This window comes from Leptonychotes weddellii, chromosome 6 (genome assembly GCF_054177405.1).
Source record: "Leptonychotes weddellii isolate Sample4059 chromosome 6, ASM5417740v2, whole genome shotgun sequence".
In the NCBI taxonomy this organism is placed as follows: Eukaryota; Metazoa; Chordata; class Mammalia; order Carnivora; family Phocidae; genus Leptonychotes; species Leptonychotes weddellii.
In genome coordinates, this window is record NC_138374.1 from 109846086 (window position 1) to 109868448 (window position 22363).

The following is a 22363-nucleotide window of genomic DNA, read 5'->3' on the forward strand; positions in this document are numbered from 1 at the left end:
TTTTTAAAGATTTTATTTATTATTTGACAGAGAGAGAATGAGAGAGAGCAAGCACATGAGACGGGGGAGGGTCAGAGGGAGAAGCAGACTCCCTGCCGAGCAGGGAGCCCGATGCGGGACTCGATCCAGGGACTCCAGGATCATGACCTGAGCCGAAGGCAGTTGCTTAACCAACTGAGCCACCCAGGCGCCCCAAAAAAGGTTTTTAATAAGAAATAAAAGAACATATTCAGTATTATATTAGTTTCTTACTGCCACTGTAACACATTAGAAACATAATAGCTTTAAGTAATATTATCTTACAGTTTTACAGGTCAGAAGTCTGAAATGGGTCATACAGGGCTGAAATCATTGTTGACAAATTTGTGTTCTTTCTGAAGACTCAAAGGGAGAGTCCATTCCATTGCCAATGACTCTTCTGTGGAGAATATGTCCCCTTTCTTTTCCATCTTCTAGAGGTCCTCTGCATTCCTTGGCTCATGGTCCTTTTCTTCCGCCCTCAAAGTCAGTAGTGCAACATCTTTAAATCTCTCTCTCTGACCTCTTCTTTCCTGTTATCATATCTCCTTCCCGACTCAGACCTTCCTACTTCCTCTTGCAAAGACCCTTGTGATTATAATAATCCCACCTGGATAATCCAGGCTAATCTCCCCGTCTCAAGATCTTTAATTTAATCATACCTGAAAATCCCTTCTGCTATGTAAGGTAATATATTAAACAGATCTCAGGGATTAGAATGTAGAATCTTTGAGAAGGGGGCAGTGGGGGTGATCATATTCTTAAACAAAATACAATACAATATGGTTTTATTAAATACTGAGAATTTAAAAACATTCAACTCTAACTTCCTAGGACAATCAGTAAAATACTGACCTTGTTTTAAAGATAGATTATATTATAACATTATATATGCTTTATGACCCAACCGTTCTACTCCTAGGTATATACTCAACACATTTTATGTTATGTTCATCAAAACCATATGCTTAGGGGAACCTGGGTGGCTCAGTTGGTTAAGCATCTACCTTCAGCTCAGGTCATGATCCCAGTGTCCTGGGGTCGAGCCCCGAGTTAGGCTCCCTGCTCAGCTGGGAGTCTGCTTCTCCCTCTCCCTCTCCCCCCTCAGCTTGTGCTCTCTCTCTTGCCCACTCTCTCTCAAATAAATAAATAACATCTTTAAAATATATATATATACTTAAATATTTACAGCAGCATTATTCATAATAACCCCAAACTATAAAATACCTAAATTCCTACTAACAATTGAATGAATAAGTAGTCATGTATTCTATACAAGGAAGATTATCTAGCAGTGAAAAAAATCTAAATCTAAAAACAACAATACGGATAAATTTCATAAGCGCAACGTTGAACAAAAGAAGCCACACACAAAAATCATATGTAATTCATGATTCCAGTTATATAAAGTTCAAAAATAGGCAAAATTAGTCAGAAGGGTGAGCAACTTCATTAGGAGGTAGTGACTAAAAGGGGACAAGACAGGAACTTTTGAGGTTCTGGCAACATCCTATTTCTTGACCTGGGTGAAGATTACCTGAATATGTTCACTGTGGAAAATCCATTGATTTGTACTCTTTTGACTTATGCATTATTCTGTATGTGCTTTCTATTTCTATAAAGAGTTTATATAGTTTAAAAAGTAATGTTCTATTTTTTCTTAAAATATAAGTAAATACAGATAGAGACTTCTCTCAGGTTATAAAAATTAATGCCAAAGTTATTAGACTTTTTAAAATGCTATTTTTATATGTTCAAATTATATGCATAATACTAAAAGAAATAAACCAATTAGCTATTGCAGTTTCATATTTGTCACAAATAAGGTTACAGCTGAAATACTATGTTAAAATGAAATTTATAGAAATTCTAAGGAATTTTTAGTAATTAGCAAATAAAATTGGATAGCAAGTTCTCTTGTTATAATCCAGATATTAACAATGCAGTAGAACAGAGCAAAGAGCTTTTACACAACAATATCTGAAAGGGCTTAATTGAGTTGATTCATTCAGCAAATAGCTATTGATCTTTTTTTATCTACTAGGCACTATGCTAGGCACTGAGGATAAAATGAAGAACCAGAAAGATGAGTCTTTGTCCTCACAAAATGTATAGTACCATGGGTAAGCCCCTAAAGTAGATGAACAAGTGACAAGTAGGAAGTGATAACAAGTTCTATCAAGTCACCAAACAAGGTGCCTAAATCTTAAATGCAAGTTGCTAAGAGAAAGAAGCCAGGTGAAAAGGCTCTATACTATTTGATTCTATTTATATGACATTCTGGAAAAGGCACAATAAATAGAGACAATAAACAGATCAGTGGTTGTCAGCAGTTCATGGGAGGGCGTTTAAGTAGGTGAAGCACAAGGAATTTATTTTTAGGGTGGTGAAATATTATGTATGATACTCTAATGGTGAATACATGATTATGCATTTGTCAAAAGCTATAGAACTTTACAGCACAAAGAATGAACCTTAATGTATTTAAATGAAAAAAACAAAAAACAAAAAATTCAGGAGAACCGAGATGGAATACAGAATGTGACTAAAAGAAACTAACTGCAAAATAAAGGTTATGAAAAAACCTCACTGAAAGGGTTGGGGGAAAAGGGCCTGACCTAAGCAACTGAGAATGAGTAGAGTCTGCAGGATTAGAGTCAAGAGGAAGTATTAACTGTCCTCTAGTTGATAGAGTTGTTTCCCACAGGGACACAGGCTAACAGTTCTGAAACCACTATATGTGTGTGTACTGCAATTGGAGACTTCAGGGAGTGGGACCCAGATCTCTCACTGTTGGAGTGGGGTTTGCAAATAAGCAAGAGATGGAGGCTAGAATGAGCTATGTGATAACAGAATAGAGTTGGAGATAACAGTATGAACACAACTTCAGCTTAATATAGATATGGATGCTTACATATAGATGTATTTATAGTGAATGTGTATATACACAGGTTCATATGCACACATATATTTCCTTGCTCTACCAGCTGAGAAGGTGGAGAAAGCTGTTGCTCCTAGTAGTAACAAGTACACTTAGTGCTCACATCTTAGTTTCTAATTCCATTCTTCAACAAAAGGAACAAGGATTCCTTGGAGAAATGGCTGATTCTAGAAATGGATCAGAAAATATACAAGATGGGGGTGCCTGGGTGGCTCAGTCTGTTAAGTGGATGACTCTTGATTTCAGCTTAGGTCATGATCTCAGGGTCGTGGGATCGAGCCGCCTGTCGGGCTCCATGCTCAGCTTGGAGTCTGCTTGAGATTCTCTCTCCCTCACCCTGTGCCCCTTCCCCACTTGTGACTGTGCATGAGCGCTCTCTCTCTCTCTCTCCTCTCAATAAATAAATAAATAAATGAATAAAATCTTTTTAAAAAAAGATTGAAAACCTCTTTAAAAATGAAAATATGCAAAATAAATCTGGAGGATATTAGTACCAGAAAGTGTATGCCTTAAAAAAAAAAAAAACCCACAAAAATGGAGATATATGTCAAAGAGATTCAAAAGCCAACTGAAAGAGCTCCCAATGGCTAAAGCTGGAACAACTTAAGCGACAAATAAAGTAGTACTGAGTTACAACCTAAAGAATAAAATAAAATAAATGTCCATGAGTCAAATCAATATAATAAATGAATGAATAAATAAATGAGGAAGAATAGGTAAATTTCCCATGCAATAGAATTTCAGGGGTGCCTGGCTGCCTTAGTTGGTGGAGTGTGCTACTCTTGATCTCAGGGTTAAGTTTGAGCGCCATGTTAGGCATAGAGATTACTTAAAAAATAAAACCTTAAATGGGCCCCTGGGTGGCTCAGTCGGTTAAACATCTGCCTTCAGCTCTGGTCATGGGATCAAGTCCTGCATCCGGCTCCCTGCTCAGTGGGGAGCCTGCTTCTCCCTCTACCCTTACCCCTTGCTCGCGATCTCTCATTCTCTCTCTCTCGAGTAAAGTTCAGATTTCAGTTAATAACAATGTAGCAATATTGGTTCATTAGTTGTGACAAATATACTATGCTAATTTAAAATGTTAATGATGGGGATGGGGAAACTAGGTATAAAGTACATGGGAACTCTTTGTACCATCTTTGTCATTTTTCTGTAAATCAAAAACATACTAAAATAAAAACTAAAAAAAACCCAAAGTGGATAATTGATCACTTCATGTATATAAGCTATTTAAAAGCTGAAACTGTGTCTTACTCCAATTTTCCTCTTGAATCTCTTTGGGCACATCTTTGAGAATGATAGGGGCTAACTTAGCATTGGTTGAGTTGAATTAAATTTGTAGGCTGAATAACGACAACAAAGTAAATGAGCAGGTAAAATACAGTGTAATTTTAAGGGAAGAACAAAATGGCAGAGGAACACCTATACCAAACTTAAATCTGTAACCTAAGACATTGCATGGACATCTTTAAAAATCCTATTTTAGGTTACTTAACTGTCACATTGGTCTTACCCAATCATCTATGATCAATTGAACTAATAGTTGCCTGATTTATCAAGAAAGCTTCTTTTGGGTGCTTTTCTTTTTTGGGTATATAAGCATTAAAAAAAGTCAGTATCTTAAATGTTTGAAGTTACAGTAAAGTTATTAACAAAATAGGGTGTAGATAAAAATATGATTGGATGGTCATATTGGATGATTAGATTTCAGTGATTTTCTATCCCTGTATACGTTCATTGGTTATAGGTCCCCCAAAATGGAGTATTAAGACAAGAAATCATCCACAGATGGGGTGCCTGCGTGGCTCAGTCGGTTAAGCGTCTGCCTTCGGCTCAGGTCATGATCCCAGGGTCCTGGGATCGAGTCCCGCATCGGGCTCCCTGCTCAACAGGGGAGTCTGCTTCTCCCTCTCCTCTGCTGCTCCCCCTGCTTGTGCTCTCTCTCTGTCAAATAAAGAAATAAAATCTTGGGACACCTGGGTGGCTCAGTCGTTAAGTGTCTGCCTTCAGCTCAGATCATGGTCCCAGGGTCCTGGGATCGAGCCCCACATCGGGCTCCCTGATCAGGGGGAAGCCTGCTTCTCCCTCTCCTGCTCCCCCTGCTTGTGGTCTCTGTCAAATAAATAAATAAAATCTTTAAAAATAATAAAAATAAAAAGCATTTTAAAGAAAAAAGACAGAAAAGAAAACCCAGATGGCACCTATACACCCAAGTGTGACTTCCCTGCAAAATGTCTTGGGGACCAACAATGCCACAATTCTAAAAAAAAGAAAAGAAATCAACCACAAGAAAATTTTAGAGAAAAGAAAAAATAAATGAAAATGACTTCATGAATATATAAGACCTGTGCATGATTATGTGAATTTTATATAAAAAGTGAGTTAGATATACTCTTAGATAATCATTCCTGTCAGGCAAAATGGTGCTTAGTATTTTAAAATTGAGAATTCGTATATTGGATCTTTTAAGATGCCCACATACACATACACACACCTTTCCTTAGGTCACTGTAAATTAGTCAGGTATCAGTAGAGGCTGTCAGAAGTTGTCGTGGGTGAAGGTGGAGGAAGTCATCCCTGCCAGCCCCAGGCCTCCCCAGCCTGGCCCTCCGAGAGCTGCAGAACTCTAAATCAAGGCCCGTGAAACTTGATTTTGATCTCCACAAGTGTGGATATCCAAAAAATACCACAGGTGGAAATGAGTGGTATAATGGAGTGAATGTTTATGTCCCCCAGAATTCATATGTTGAAATTCTAACCCCTGAGATGATGGGGTGGGGCTTTAGGGGTGATTAGATCATGATGGTGGACCCCTCATGAATGAGATTAGTGCTTTTATAAAAGAGACCTCAGAGATCCCTCACCCTTTCCATCATGGGAGGTTACAGCAAAAAGACAACCTTCGAGGAAATGGGCTCTCACCAGATTCTGAATCCGTCAGGGTCTTGATCCTACATTTCCCAGCCTCCAGAACTTTGAGACACAAATTTCTGTTGCTTATGAGCCACCCAACTAGGTGTTATAGTAACTGGAAGGGATGAAGGCAGATGGCTTAAGGAAGAAAAGATTCTTGTCACCAGAGGGCTTTCGAAGTTGTCATCCCACGGAAATCTGTGTTCATTGGTGTGGGGATCAAGCTATAGTTGGAGGATCCTGATATTAGCATCTAGAACTGGGATGAGGGAAACTGAGGTCCAGCCAAACTGAAAAAGTAAGATTCGTGGTTCATAGCAAGGCTCCTGGACTAGAAGAGATCTGAATTTGAATCAGAAATAAGAGAGTTATTGAAATTTGCCACCTGAAGTAGTCATTAGATAGGGAGGCTTTGGGTCAGTGTTCCCACTAGTTCCCATTACCTCATAGAGGTAATGTATGCTGTGGTAATAATAACATTAAAAATGAAGACATATGATAGTAGCTAATATTTATTTATCAATTATATAATAATAATAGTTATCATTTATTGGATGCTTTCTATATGCCAGGCACTGTTCTAAGTGCTTTACTTGTGTTCACTTATGTAATACTTAAAATACTTATAATCTATAAGTTAGATAGTATATGTCACTCCTTTATTGCAGATGAGGAAACAGACCTGAACAAGGTAAGCAACTTACCTGAAATCAATGGACAATTAACACAGAATTCAAACTCAGGGGGCGCCTGGGTGGCTCAGTCGGTTAAGCATCTGCCTTCGGCTCAGGTCATGATCTCCAGGTCCTGGGATCAAGCCCCCCGTCAGGCTCCCTGCTCAGCAGGGAGTCTGCTTCTCTCTCTCTCTCTCTCCCTCTGCCCCTCCTCCCTGCTCGTTCTCTCTCTCTCTCTCTCTCAAATAAATAAATAAAAATCTTAAAAAAAAAAAAAAAGATTTCAAACTCAGCCATGCTGGCTCCAAAGTCTACTGTTAACTATCTTATGTGTTATTCCATTTAATCTTCCCAGCAACTCACTATGTTAGGTATTATCTTTATTCCCATTTTCTAGATGAGAGAACTGAGAGAAAGGTTAAGTAATTTTCTGCAGATCAATCAGCAAATTACTAGGTCAGAATGCAGATTCTGGACTCAAAGAAAAGTTATTTTAACAACAAAGCCCATACTCTTAGCTAGTATAATGTAGCACCTCCTCCAGCACATGGATCTATACTAATTTCAGATAATAAGGAGGGAGTTAAAAATATACTGACAAGTCCAGTTCCACTAACCTCAGATGTTGGGCAAGGAGTCAACGGAGCCTACAGGGGTCAGCATCATGGGCTCTAAACAAAGCCAGCGCAGGCAGGATCTGTGTCATTAGACTGAGAATCTCAATATCGAAGTCTAATTTATCAGTTTTACATTTTACGTTGTTTTTGACCCAGTTTTCCGCACTGTGTAATTTTTGAATCTTGATTCCACTTTCTAGCCTATTAAGTTATCCCTTCCAGTTTTGGATCTTCTGACCCTTTGATTTATTGGTATTTGAATTTGCATTCAAAAACAAAGAAACAAAGAAAAACTTTCCAAAGATTGTATTTTCATTGAAATTTCTACAAAAGTATTGTCAGCTACTCTAAATATGGAAGAATCATTCCTTTTAAGACTTCTCTTACAACTTTTTTCTCCTCTCTTTATATGGGCTTCTTTTTTCTTCCCTTCCCCCTCTCTGTTCATTTTGCCAGTTCTCCTCATCATACCACTGTCCCCTGAAGCTGAATCCAGCCAGAGTGAGTCAGACAACGGTATTTCTGGCTTTACTCATGACTAATACAATTTCCCTGAGGAGGTGACTTCCTCCTTTATTTTGTTTTGGTTTCTTGATCTTAAAGATGGCCACAAGAACACAAGATATCCTAAATATCTCAAGCAATGACATGCAAAACAGAGCCCTTGCATACAAAGCAGTATTTTTCCTCATAGATTGAATTCTGCAGGTGAGCCATTGTGAAGCTCCCTAAGGTGCCTCTGGGGTCTGTAATATTCCATTTTTAGTTTGGCTTGGAGTGGAATAGTCATTGAATGTGATGAACGAGTTAGAACAAGGCTCCACTCAGTTATCAGGCCAGATTCCTTTTATTTTTTCATATATCAAAATGTGGTGAATTGAACAAAATTGAATTAGATTAATTTCAGTTAAATCCCTTACCCACTGGTGCTTGAAACTGTTGCTTCATGTTCTAAGCCTCTTTCTTTATAAAAAAAAAAAGAAAAATCTCTTGTCAAATGATCTAAGTTTGAAGTAAGAAACCAAATCAATATGAAGAGAAAGAAAGAAAAAAAAGGAAAGAAGGAAAGAAGGAAGGAAGGAAGGAAGGAAGGAAGGAAAGGAGGGGGGGGAAGAGGGGGAGGGAGAGAAAAAGAAAAAAATGAATTCTTTAAGGTTTGTGTATACCAAGAGACGTACTAAATTTGAGTTTTTAAGATGTTATTTCTCTCTGTCCTCAAGTTAAAGCATATCTTGCATGAAATTTTCCCTTTTCCCTCTGCCAGCCCCCTGATAAGAAGATTGCTATCAGTTTTCTGATAGGCAAGAGAACTTAAATAGGAATCAGAGAACTTTGATCCTGCTTCTTTCCCAGTTTCTCCATTAGCCCAACAGCCTGTTTACAGATTCAGCTACCACTTTCTATGAACTTTCTATGTGCCGGTGACAATTTATTATTTAGGATCCACAAAAGCAGGATTAGGAACCTCCATTATGAGGTGCCAGTCAGTACTCCACTGTTCCTTCTTAACACTTACGAAATCTGTTAAATAACAAAAATTCAACCGAGTACATTTTAAAGACCTAATTGGCTTTACTCATTTATTCATGAATTAGGCAGCATCCCATCTAGCAAGTAGAGGGGAGAGGCAAAGGGTTGCAGAAAAAGAAAGGTTTTAAAGATGGAAAAGGCGTGGAAAAAAGGAAATACTTAGCAAAGAATCCGTTGTTTGAGGCAAAGTTACCCTCCTAAGGGGAACGGAAGGGTCTATCAGTAAATTCCCTAGTGCTGACCAGGCAGTTCCCATGTTGACTGGTTAAAGGTTACATTTCTGAGGGGTTGAAGCTGTGATGCGGGCAGGCTGGGTCCGGGGACCCTGAGGGGATCCCACAGGACCACCAAGGGGGAGCCTGACTGCACAAAGGATGTGAAAGGGCAGTTTATTGAAGGTATAGAGGGAATGCAGGTACAGAGTGTCTGGGAGACTCAGAAAGGACCCCATCAATAATCAGGGTCTGGGGTTTTTATTGAGGATGGTGGTCCGGTGTGTGTGTCCTATCAGACAACCAGGAACTGATTAGAACAAAGACGATGGCCCAGGTGCCATTCTAGTATATGATAGCTTCCTTGAGTTATTCTCACCTGGTCCTTCCTGAGATGTTATCTATTCTAAAGAAATCATTAACTCCTTGTCCCTTACAAGGAGGACATACAATATTTGTATTACGAGGCAGGTGCAGGGTAGGCATGCGGGTGCTAGCAAGATTAGAAACAGGAAAAGGAGCCAAAAGCAGATTTTTATAGAGTCCTTCAGTTTCCCTATCTCAACTGCAGTCAGGTTAGGTAGTTAAGTCTTGGCACACTGACTTGGGGCCTTAACCTAAGTGATGCCATTTTGGTCCTGTCGTTTTCTCTTTAACAAAACTATAATCAACTAATTATTAATGCATTGTGTTTGTTTGTTTAATGTCTATTTCTCTCCAGGGGCTATAAGCTTCATGAGGACAGAGTTTGTGTATTACAGAGTTCATTTTTGTAACCCCAGTGTGGAACCCAGGGCCTCACACAATAGTAGATACACAGTAAATATAGTTTGAATTAGTGAGTTAACAACAAACAAACAAATACCTGAGTCTCAGAGGTTGCCCATGAGCAGACTATTAAATGGCAGAGCTGTGACTAGAACTCAGGTCTTAACTCCAAGAGGAGTTTCTGTTCTCAAGTTATTTCCACACCATTTGCTTTTCAGAGCTCAATTGAAAGAATATGAGAATACATGGAGGCAAAAAATGAAATTCCTACATTGAAAAAATGTGAAATGGGTCTTTTATTCTGATTGCCTAAACTCCAGGTCACAATCAAATCATTTCTAGAGTTTTACTGGGGAACACTAATTTCTGTGGGAGAAAGACCCTGGGATTTGTGCTGTTTATTTACTGTAGAATAAGGTGGAATTATTCAGGTTCCCTACTATACACTGCCCAAAGGAATAAGTCAGCAAAATGCCAAAAGTATTTTACTTATCATTTGCCTCTCTCTTCCACTCTGTGGGGTTCTCATTATAGGAGGTTCTAAGTCAGGCTGACTTTCTATACCAATTCTATACTTGAAAATGGAAATCTTTACACTGTAAACATTAGTATATTCTAAGTTTGATGTGTTTTCCATTTTAAAAGCATTCCACAGAATACATTCTCAGTATTCTTTCTTTAAAAGAAAGATCTTCAGTGGTGAGAAAGAAAATTTAATAGACAACTTCAATAGACAGTATACAATAAAGCCTAATATTGTTTTATAGCACAGAATCCTTCAAAGTCATTCAGGAATAAACGTTGTGAAAACTTTCCTGCAGTTGTGACTCAGGGATAAGCACATGAGTGAAACATACTGTAAAGGAGTTTGGAGGGAAAAATACTGCTACTTTGTTCTGGGTTGAGATTCTAAAGTATTCTCATTCACAGTAATAACTGCCAAAATACAGGGTCATTTTCCAAGAAATTTATGTTTCTTGGACTTTCTGTTCCAGCTGGTATATTGATTTGACAGAGCTCTGTTCCAAATCTCAGTTCCAGCTCATTGCCCATTGTATCCTATAGTGATTACAAAAGATGGTGGTGCGGGGTCTTGCGGGGGGGTGGAGGGAGGAGGTAGAGAGGGGTAATCCACCTTAACTTTGAAAAGCCCAGTGTTGACCTGCATTTTTTAGGGTGATATAGTCATTTAGACATGCTGATTGACTACAGATCCTCCCTGCTTCTGGTTTTTTTCTACACAAGAGAAGACAGGCTGTTTTTGCAATAACCTTTCTCGCTTCTGCCCACACCAGTGGCTCCATTCCATGCTCTAAATCATTGTCTTCATGTTTAAGTAAACCTCCTTCCAATGCTCTTCAAATTCAGTGGCATATTATATATAAATCACATGCTGGATTTTTCAATTGCCTGGGCATTATTTTGAAGATCTTGGGCTTTTTTTTTTTTTTTTTTAAAGCAGCAGATTTGTGGTAAAAGCTTGGCCGAATTTTCTCTGTCATTTGCCAGATTTTTAATTTTAACTGTAGAATTTCCATTAATCTCAGTTGTAGTTTAATGGATGTGCTCTCTCACTAAATAATCATTTCATTTAATTAATTATGATATTGTCCTTTGGACAATCTTGGGGACTTATAATGGCTTCACATTGGCTCCTAATCAGGTGCAGACTTTCCATATGGTCTTTTAAAGCTGAGCGTTATGAAATGAAATGTTAACGAAGCGTACCTCCCTCCTCTGCAAATTATCTTCACTCCTTTTGGGACCACTGTCCTGAACGTGACAGGTTTCTCCTGCTCTCATGCTTTCCTCGTGGAGTTTCTGCAGCTTTTTAGAATGCCCACTCTACCCCCAATGCAAGTGCCACCACTGGGGCCCATATTCTGATCCAACTCATGTTTCTCTCTCTTCCTATTCTTCTCTTTGGCCACTAACTGTGTATTGACTTTGGCCACAGACAGACCTGCTCTGTCACTTTGTTCACATTATTTCACATCTGGTCTTTACTCAGCATCTTCATCTCTAACGGGAGAAAAATAATAGATTGTTATGAAAATTCTATGTGTAGCATAAGCAAAATATTAGCTCATATTAAGTACAAAATGTGTTTATTCCATTCTGTCTTGCCCTATAATTTAATGTTTTTGTGTGGCTCAGCCCTGATAATTCAATAAAACCCCCTGAAGGAATAGCATTGTATGCATGTCTTTTGCCACCTACAAAAGCCTGTTCTATATTGAGGCATACAGGACCTGAAGGAAAAAGATAATCAACAAGAATATAAATTGCTGTACTGCCTGAAAACAGATGAATGAATTATGGTCAAATCTTGTGGACACTCGGCTGTGAGTTCTCATGGAGAGGAGAGCTCCCTAAGGTTATTGTTAATCCTAGTGTGGGAGTGCAGTGGGTTAGTTAGGTCTCTGGAGACACGCTGCCTGGATCAACACTGACTCCACCACGGACTACCTGTGTGCCCCTGGGCAGTGCCTCTGTGGTTCAGTTTCCTACTCCATGAAATAAGGATAATAGTGGTAAATGGTACCTACTTTATATCTGTGTTGTATTAAACGAGTACACACACACACAGAGTCTATAAATGCCTTATAAGTGTTTGCTGCTATTATTGTTATGCCGTTGTTATTCAGAGAGGTAGGTAAGAAGAGGCAGCCATTGTTGTCTTGAGAGGCAAGAGCATAGAGTTTGGATTCAGATAGACCTGCATTCTGGAAGGCCTTCCTTCTTTCAAGGTAAGAGCTCCTGGTCTGTTTTCTAATACATAAGATGAAACTAATCCTCCTACGTTTTTGTGAGGGTTTTATTAGATAAAATACTAATTGTAGATCACTTAGCACTGTGACTAATACAAAGGAGGTCCTCAAAAAATGGAGCTGATGTTATTATTATCATTATTACATTTCACTTAATGTATTTTAGAACAGACCGCTATTTTATTTACCACCAAGAAAGAGAAAAATACAGCCAAGTGCATAATAACAGGCCATCAAGTTATGATATATTCGATTTTCAGATAAAGATGTGGGAAAAAAATATGTTTTAAATGGATGAAAAATACTAGTTTTGCGAAGTGAGAGATCACAAAATAGCTCATCCCCCAGGGAGGCTCCCTGGTCTGGGAGGTGGAGACAGTGTGAAGAAGTGTTTAAAGGGCAGTCCCTTGGCTCCTCAGGGGTTTCAGGGCCTGAATTCTTAGACATCAAGCCTGGGTGTGTGAGAGTAGATCATTTCAATTTCCATAAGTGCTACCAAAGGCCACTAGTAACTCATGACTTTGCCTGTTTTCCTCCTTCTTCCTCAAATATCTAGCCATAAGTATTTCAACAAAATGCAACTAAACTTAGTCTATGAAATAATTTTATGATTGCCTTTTCTTAGGCTTCTCCACTTTAGATTTAGAAATAGCCCAAACACAGAAATTGCATAGAAGTTTTCTTGCTCTTCAAGGCTTTTCCTTTTTAACTACAGCTGCACAAGATTTTCATTCCATTTCCTCTGAGTGACCATGAGAAAAATCTCTCCTTTGTCTTTTTCTGGTTCGAAGACCCTAGAGAATAAATTGAATTTTTGGGACATTGCCAGATGTGTGATAGATCTACAAGGAAAACAATAAGCAATCTTTTCTGTTTGCAGAGACTAAATTCAGAGACTACTGCCCTGACAGGTTACATATAAAACTAGCCCTCGCGCCTCTCCCCCAGCCCCTCTTCTGATTAGCTTTTCTTTGAAGGTTGAGTGAGATGAGTTAGAGTATCTTTTCTATTTCAGATCCAGTGGATGTGGGGGTGTTGCAATTTACACACAGAACTAAAAACTTTGTGATGCCAGATTCTAAATCATCACTATCACTGAGTTTAGTCTAGTGCCCCTGGCCTCATCAGACACATATTTCTCTCTGTCATAAGGGGTTGTTAGCCAGTTTATTTCAAAGTCTTAGAACACAACTGTTTCCTTTTCATTCCTACACATTTCCCTCAATTTCAATCTAAATAACTTTTTAAAAATTGTCTATTATTTCATTGCCAAGTAATGCTGCAATGTTCATTCCTACTCCTATTTCTAAGCATATGGCACTCATCTTCTTGCCACTGTAGGGAGGAAAGGGCCAACTATCAGAGATCAAGAAAGGGATCTCAGAACAGGACCATATGTGGTAGGAGAAGAGCACTCCTTTCATGTTCGTACAGCCTTTCTATTTATAGTTGCAACATTTATAAGCTACCCCCATCTGATGGGGACATGGCTGATATACATTCGGTAGTGCAGCTAACTAGCTAAGTACTGGAAGAAATTTTCCCATTCATGCAATAGCTACATCCTAGTGCCATTTGAAATAAGAGGAGAAAGACCCTTTCTCACCAAAAAAAGGATTTATTCCTTCAGGTAAATCTAGAGGGTAATTTTCTAGCTGTGATGATGCTACCACCTGAAGCTGAAACATCAAAAGTTTCTCAAAGTTGATTTGACCAGAACAAATTAAGATAGAATATGATCAATTGACCAAAACACCCTTACACAGTGTCTCCTGCCTTGTTCTCATTTGTATGATCTTTCGGAGAAAGGACAATCTTACTGGCATTTGAATCATCTACTCTTTTATAACAATGCCTGGCAACTTGTAAGTTCTCAACAAATCTTTGTTTAATCTCACCACACAAAGATAGCTACTCTTAACATTTCAGCAAACACACCCTTTTAGAACCTAGTCTGAATTCAGGGTGAGAATTCCAAGCTCAGTGGAATTGTATACAAGCCATACCATGATACAGGCAGTAATTCCAAGCAAAAACATGTTGAACTCCCATTGTAGAGCTTTTTAGCTGGTAAAGGGAAAAATCCTTTTCTAACTCAAAGTCATAAAGATTGTTGCAGGTGGCTTCCCTAAAAAGAAGCAGGCCCTGAGATGAAGTCAAGTGTGAGAAAGTTTTATTGGGGGGAAACACATAAAAAGAAAAAAAGGAGAGAAAGCAGGATTGGGCAAGGAACTGACAAACCACAGTGTACATTTGACAGCATCTATCAGCCCAACGGGAGCTCCAGAGCAAAGACTGCCCATCCTGGCAGTTCCTCATTGGGTGGAAATGGCTTGAACCTTAAATTACCACCTTGCTCAGTCATTGGCTAGCAGCCTCCCCAAGAACAGCATGAATTTGAGCTAAAACCTGCTGGTCTCCCCAAGAACAGCATGAATGCTAACAGCGGGAGGCTGACAGATATCCACATGTTAGTAGCTAGCCAACAAGACCTTTCTTGAAAATGGATCTGGGTGGTGCCTTTTCTTGGTGGCCACAAAGAGATTCGCTTATATTTTCTTTCAAAAGAAAAATGCTGTGTATTGAGATCTTTGATTTATGAGGATTTTATGTTTGAGTATGGTGTGAGTTAGGCCTCTAAATTGCTCTAGCATTCCCTGAATGGTCCATCACTTCTCAAAGAATTTTAATGGGACCATTTAATGTGACATTGGATGTGTTATTGGATGATTTTTTAAACATTGGAAGAATGTTTCTTCACTCTCAACTATGCACAATATGAGGACTGTAGACACAATACACTTTTAAGGTTAATCTGCATTGTTAACTTTTTCCACTTAACTTTCTTAAGAAGACCATCAACAAAACAATAAATTAAGCCCTGATTTGTAGTAGTGTCCAGTTTCTGTGGTGTGAATACTCCCACCATGGCTGATTTCAAGCTACCCATGTGGTGCCACTCGGAGCAGAGTTGGGAAGAGATAAGCAGTATGACACTATTATGTAGTATTTCCTCCATACAGATAAAACAGATATAAATAACCTCAAGAGCATAGATAATTGTAGTACATACAAAAGCATAGTAAATTATAGTAAAATAATTAGTAAGTGATGAACTTTGGGATTTATTACTTTTGGTTTTAATGTAAGTTACTTAATTGTAAGCTTATATAATTTAATTTTTAATAATGTCTGTGTTTAAAAACCAGTTCACAAAATTTTTGAAAATTTAACAATAGGCTCTCATGAGCTGGCACAAGCCAGATCCAATACAAGGTAGAAATTTCCGTTTTAGGTTTCTTCCCTGGAGAAATTGGAACATATATATGCTCAGTGATGTAGGTATAAGAATACTTACTGCACTGGTGTTTATAACAGGGAAAAGTGAAAATGACATACCTGTCCATAAGCACACAAATTGATAAATAAACTGGGTTTTACTATGATTCAATATTAAACGGTGGTTAAAAATAAAATAAATTAGATTCTCATGTATCAACATAGATCAATTCCCAGAGAAAGCTGCAAGTACCTTCTTGCATTGTGATACTAATTGTGTAAAACTTTAAAATATACAAACACATTTTAAATCTAGTTTATAAAAATATGCCTATATAATTAAGGTATAAAGATATTTATGAAAATGAAATACACAAAGTTCAGATAGTAGTTACTTCTGGGGAATGGATGAGGTAGCACTTTAAGTGTATCTATAATACTTTATTTCTTTAAGGGGAAAATGATAATCTGAGCAATAATCATAAAAGAGAGACAATCCAACATTATATGCCCCGATAGACATACACAAGATACCTGTGAAACATTCTTGCCAAAAAAGAGAACTTATATCTGCTTAAACTTCTACATCTAATTCCCAATTTATGGAAAAACAAGGGACAAATAAAAATATTAAGTGGAACCACTGGGGTGCAATCAGCAAAGTCTGGAGTGTAGGTTTCTTCAGCATATAAATTGCAAGGAAGAAAATAGAAAGAGAAATAAGGAATCTACAGACTAAAAGAGCGTTTAAAGATCTATCCATCAATTGCAGTGTATAGACATTGTTTTGTTTCTGATTCAAACAAATAAACTATTAAAAATTATGGGGAAAAAACAGGAAAATTTGAATACTGAATGAATACTCTAGAATAATAAGGAATTACTATTATTCAGGTGAGACAATCATGTGTAATTATATCTACATAATCCTTTTGTTTAAGATATTAATGTTAAAAAAGAAGTGTGGATGAAGTGATGGATGAAAGCCGGCTAGGACTTGCTTCCAAATAATCCGGGGAGCTGCAGGAAGTGGGCAGAGGTGTAGATGAAAAAAGATTGAGGTTTCTTCTCTTATGTGTTTGAAATTTATAAACCTTATAAATAAGGTTTCTTTTTAGAGAAGGAGGAGAAGAAAGAAAAAAATGGAAGCAAACAAGAAAAAAAAAACATCTATTAATTAGGTCGTTTAACATTCAACTGGGTGTCATTTTATTTTCTGTGTATTTTGGTAAGTTTGAAATATGACATGATTTACATTTTTAAAAGATTTAAATTTGTATAAATACCTCCTTGGTACCACAAACATAAAATATACTCTGACTGTATTTTACATACCACGATCCAGCTTCAATGGAAGGAGAGAGATAAGTTATCAGCAGTGAGACTGGGGCTTCCCACAGCCTGCAGCTCATACGTGCCAGACACTTTTGATTTACCCTCCTACCAGATTCCCTTGGCCCCTCCTCAGATAGTGGACCACCACTATCTAGTGCCATGAGCCAGAAATTAACTCTTCATGTCCACTCCAACAAGCCTTCACTCTGCCACTGCACCCTGTGTGAGTAGCTCGACTGTCACATCTAGTTAAATTTCCTTTCCAATTATTTACACTTTGCTCCCTGGTGAATGTTGAAGTTACAAGATAAGTTCATCAAAGACAGTGTTTGATTTCTAGGGTTCAACATGCCTTCTTGTGTAGGTTAAGAGGGTATTTCATGATCTATTTTGTTTATAATGTTATCAGGCCACTTAAGTGTTGCTGAACAGTTTCAAACTCTTGAGAATGATTTAAACATCGCCCGTGCAAACTATATGTTCTCCCCACTGCCCACATGCGCGTGCATGCACACACACATGTACGCATTCATATTCATTAGTACATATTAAATTAGAGACTCCTGTTGGCCGCTCACGAACAACATGGGAGAAGTTGGGCATCTTCAAAATTAAATGATTAAAAAGAAAACAATACTGATCCGAGGCAGAGAACAGTTTCCACGTTCTTCTAAAGACATTATGCTTGATATGTTTTCTAAATGTAAATCTTTTTTTTCTGAACTCAGAATCTTCAGACCTTATTAGTTCTAGCCAGTGCAAACAGAATTTCCATTAATCCATTTCCATTAATCCAATTTCCATTAATCCACAAATGTAAAGAATGCATTTCCACATGAATGCCAAAAGGCACACAGACCACTGGACTGGATCAGGCTCTGCAATAAATGACTTGCTTACCGAAAAGCCGGTATGGTGCTATTAAGAGTGTAGACTTTGAAACCAGATTGCTTGTGTTCAAATCCCAGTTGTATCATTACTAGCTGATAGACCTCGGAAGAGCTACTAAACCTTCTTGTGTCTTGGGTTCCCTTCTTTAAAATGGGGATAATAGGGACGCCTGGGTGGCTCAGTCAGTTAAGTGTCTGCCTTCGGCTCAGGTCCTGATCTCAGGGTCCTGGGATGAGCCCCATCTTGGGCTTCTCTCTTCCCCTCTACCCCTCTCCCCCACGCGCATGCTCTCCCTCTCTCTCTCTCTCAAATAAATCTTTAATAAAATAAAATGGGGATAATAGCAGTATTTACCTCATAGGTATGTTGCCCAAAAATTACATAAGTTAATATATGTAAAGCACCTAGAGTAATGCTTGGCCTATAATAAGTGCAGCTGAAGCTATTGGCACTTGTCATTTAGCTATTGTCATGTAATCCTCCAAACAATTAGCACTCTTTTACACATAAGGTTAAATAACTTGTTGAACATTAGACAGTTCATAGTAGCAGAACATGGGTTAAACCTGGGTTTTGTCCAAAGCCTGTGTTCTTTCCACCACACACCCTCTTTCGTGTGTTTATGAGACATACCAAACTCTTGTGTTAATAAGAAAGCCATGTTTATAATGGGACATGAAATTTAACCTAAAGCCTGTGTGGCTTAGGGATATTTCAGAGTAAAGAAATTGAAAATAGTAAGATATAATTGTCCAATTCCTATACTGAGAGATCTCAATCAGACACCGAGAGAAATTTGGAAGGTTAGATTGGAGTATTGGGTGATTGACGTTTTGGTGTAAATGTTCAGAATATTTAAACTAGTTCATGTTGTATTGGTTTAACTAGTTAAGCGGTGGTGTCTCATATACTGACAATAAATATCAATGGTTCCAGGATTAAATATGAAACAATTATGAATCATAATAATTACTTTCAAGTCATCATGAGAAGGAAGATGTATTGTGAAAAAAGTGGCATACTGAAATCAAATGAGAAAATACCTTACAGCCATCTATAAACTTAAATGTAGTAACAAAAAATGTAGTTTTACATATTGCTGTGGGGTTGAATTGTGCCTCACAAAAAGAAGTCCTCACCCTGGATACCTGTGAATAATGTGATCTTATTTGGAAATAAGATTTTTACCTATGTAATCAATTTAAAACGATGTCGAACTGAATTAGGGTGAATCCTAATCCAATATGACTAATGTCCTTATAAGAAGAGAAGAGACATGGAGAAGGACACAGAGGAAAACGCCCTGGGACGACAGGCAGAAATTGGAGTGATGCATGTACAAGCCGGGGAGTGCCAAGGTTTTTGCAGAAACTAGGAGGGAAGCATGGAGCAGATTCTCCCTCAGAAACTTCGGAAGGAACCCACCCTGCTGACACCTGGATTGGGGACTTCTAGCCGCCAGAACTGTGACGTAATACTTTTCTGTTGTTTGAAGCCGGCCAGTTTGTGGCACTTTGCTAGAGCCTCCGTGGGAAACAGATACACACATATAGGTTAATTCAATGACCACATCAATAAATGATCGATGATTTAATAGAAATATTTCTGTGCTGACAATATTATTCTTTAGCACATTGTTTTTAGCTGTTTTCATTTGAAGTAAGTCAAAATAGTTTGAAATACGCAGATGCACACACAAACATAAGATTGTACTCAAAGAGCAAAGAAATGACAGAAAGTATGATTTGGCATTTAACGTGTTAAACACGCACCACTTGTCAAATAAGTAAGACATGCTGAGAAGAATCACAGGCACGACATTCTTTTAGAGTCCAAAAAACCTGCTGTCAGAAAATATTCAATTTCTTGGGGATGTCTTTTTGTTTCCAGTTTCGTTGAGATATCATTGACACACATCACTGTGTAAGTTTAAAGTGTACAACATAATGGTTTGACTTATATGTATTGTGAAATGATGACCACATAAGTTTAATTAGGATCCATCACCTCATATAGATACAGTAAAAAGAGAAAGCAAAAAAAAGAAAAAAAAAATTTCCCTAGTAGTAAGAACTCTTAGGATTTACTCTCTTAACCTTCCTGTATATCATACAGCAGTGTTAGCTATAGTCATCCTGCTGTATGTTACATCCTAGTACTTATTTATCTGGTAGCTGGAATTTTATAGGAATTTATTGATCACATTCCTTCAATTCCCCTCCTCTCCCCACCACCTCTGATAACCACAAATCTGATCTCTTTTTTTATGAGTTTGAATTTTTTGTTTTGTTTTTAGATTTCACATGTAAGTAAGATCATACAGTATTTGTATTTCTCTCTCTGACTTATTTTGCTTAGCATAATGCCCGCAAGGGCAGGATTTCCTCAATTTTTGTGACTGAATAGTATTCCATTGTATATATATACCACCAGTTCTTTAAAGGATGCCTTTTTTTTTTTTTCAAAGTAGTCTCCATGCCCAGCATGGGGCTTGAACTCATGACCCTGGGATCAAGAGTCGGTTGTTCTACCGACTGAGCCAGCCAGGCACCCCTAAAGGATCCCTTTTGAAACAGAAGTTGTACATACCCTTATTAAAAAATATATATACTTACAAAAACATAAATAAACATTGAAAGAATAACATGGACCTAAAGAGGGAATATTTTATCAAATCATTTATTGAGCATTATCTTAAGTCATTTAATCAATCAATCATTTGATAGATTGTTGCCATTTTATTTGCTGCCTTGGGGCAAAAAGAAAAAAAAATAAATATACTATGTGTCCTTAAGAGGCATCATTCACATTAGATCCGTACTTTGTTTCCTGTACCCACTGAACCTAAGCTATACCCAGAGTCTCTTTAAATATAAATACATAAATCATTTGTTGTTTTTTAATACATCACTTACAGATGCATATGGCTACTTGCAGTGAACATAAATGTGGAAAACAAATGCAGTATACATAAAAAATCTATTTCTGAGATTTGCTTTCTGTCTTTTATATGTACACTGTTTTGCATCAAAATAATTCTTTTTTAAAAACTTATTTTTATTGAGATATAATTGACATATAATATTGTATCAGTTTTAGGTGTACAACATAAGGATTGCAAAATGATCACCACAATAAGCTTGGCTAGCATCCATCACCACACATAATCACAATTTTTTTGTCTTATGATGAACACTTTTGAGATCTACTCTTTTAGCAACTTTCAAATATATAATACAGTATTGTTAGCTATAACCACCATGCTGTACATTACACCTCCCCATGTTATATATACATTACATACATTATCTTATAACTGGGAATTTGTACCTTTTGACTACCTTCACCCATTTTTCCCACCCACCCCCAACCCCTACCTCTGGCAAACACCAATCTGTTATTTGTACCTATGAGTTTTTTTGTTTTGTTTTCTTTTTAGATCCACATGTAAGTGAGATCATGCAGTGTCTTTCTCTGACTTACTTCATTTAGCATAACACCTCAAGGTCTGTCTATGTCTGAATAATATCCCATTATATACCACTATACTATTCCACATATATACCAATATTCCATTGTATACCATATACCATTCCATATATAGAGACCACATTTTCCTTATCCATTGAGCTGTTGATGACACTTAGGTTGTTTCCATGTCTTGGCCATTGTAAACAATGCTATAATGAATATGGAGGTACAGATAGCTTTTTGAGACAGTGATTTCATTTTCTTCAGATAAATACCCAGAAGTAGAATTGCTGGGTCATATGGTAGTCCTATTTTTAATTTTTCTGAAGGATCTCCATACTGTTTTTTGTAGTGACTGCACCAATTTACATTCCCACCAACAGTGCACAAGGGTTCCTTTTTTCCACATCCTCACCAATACTTGTTAATCTTTTTGATAAGGGCCATTTTAACAGGTGTGAGGTGATATCTTATTGTGATTTCATCAAATCAATTCTTTAGATGCCTATCAATGTGCCAGTGATAGATTATGTCTAAAATTTTCAATAAAGAAATAGAAAACTCATAATAACAAGAGGGAAAAAATTTTTAAACAAGTGCTTCAAGTACTCAAATTCAATTATAAGTATGGAGATGTTGGGTTTGTGGACATTAAAGGATAGCAGAATGTAAATCTAAAATCGACACAATCTTCATTTTAGTAAATATTACAATCTCAAGCAAGAACAGGTGCATGTGAATGTCCTGCGCAATTTAAACATCATCAGTATATCAGGAATATTCTGTTAAGAAATAATATGAAGAAAACATTATGTAAATGATTCTTCTGAAATGACAATAAAAAAGCTGGAAATACATACTTATTTTCTTTTTTCCATTAAAAGAAATGAAGCAATGTTAAGCAGATTATAAGTATATGATTAATTCTGAAAAAATTCTCATA

The 22363-nt window shown here is 37.4% G+C and overlaps 1 protein-coding gene across 1 annotated transcript in view; it reads right to left on the reverse strand.

Moving 5' to 3' along the window:
- Positions 1-22363, reverse strand: part of LOC145722335 (DENN domain-containing protein 1B-like) — a 390017-nt gene that overhangs the window by 280332 nt on the left and 87322 nt on the right. The window lies entirely within an intron of this gene.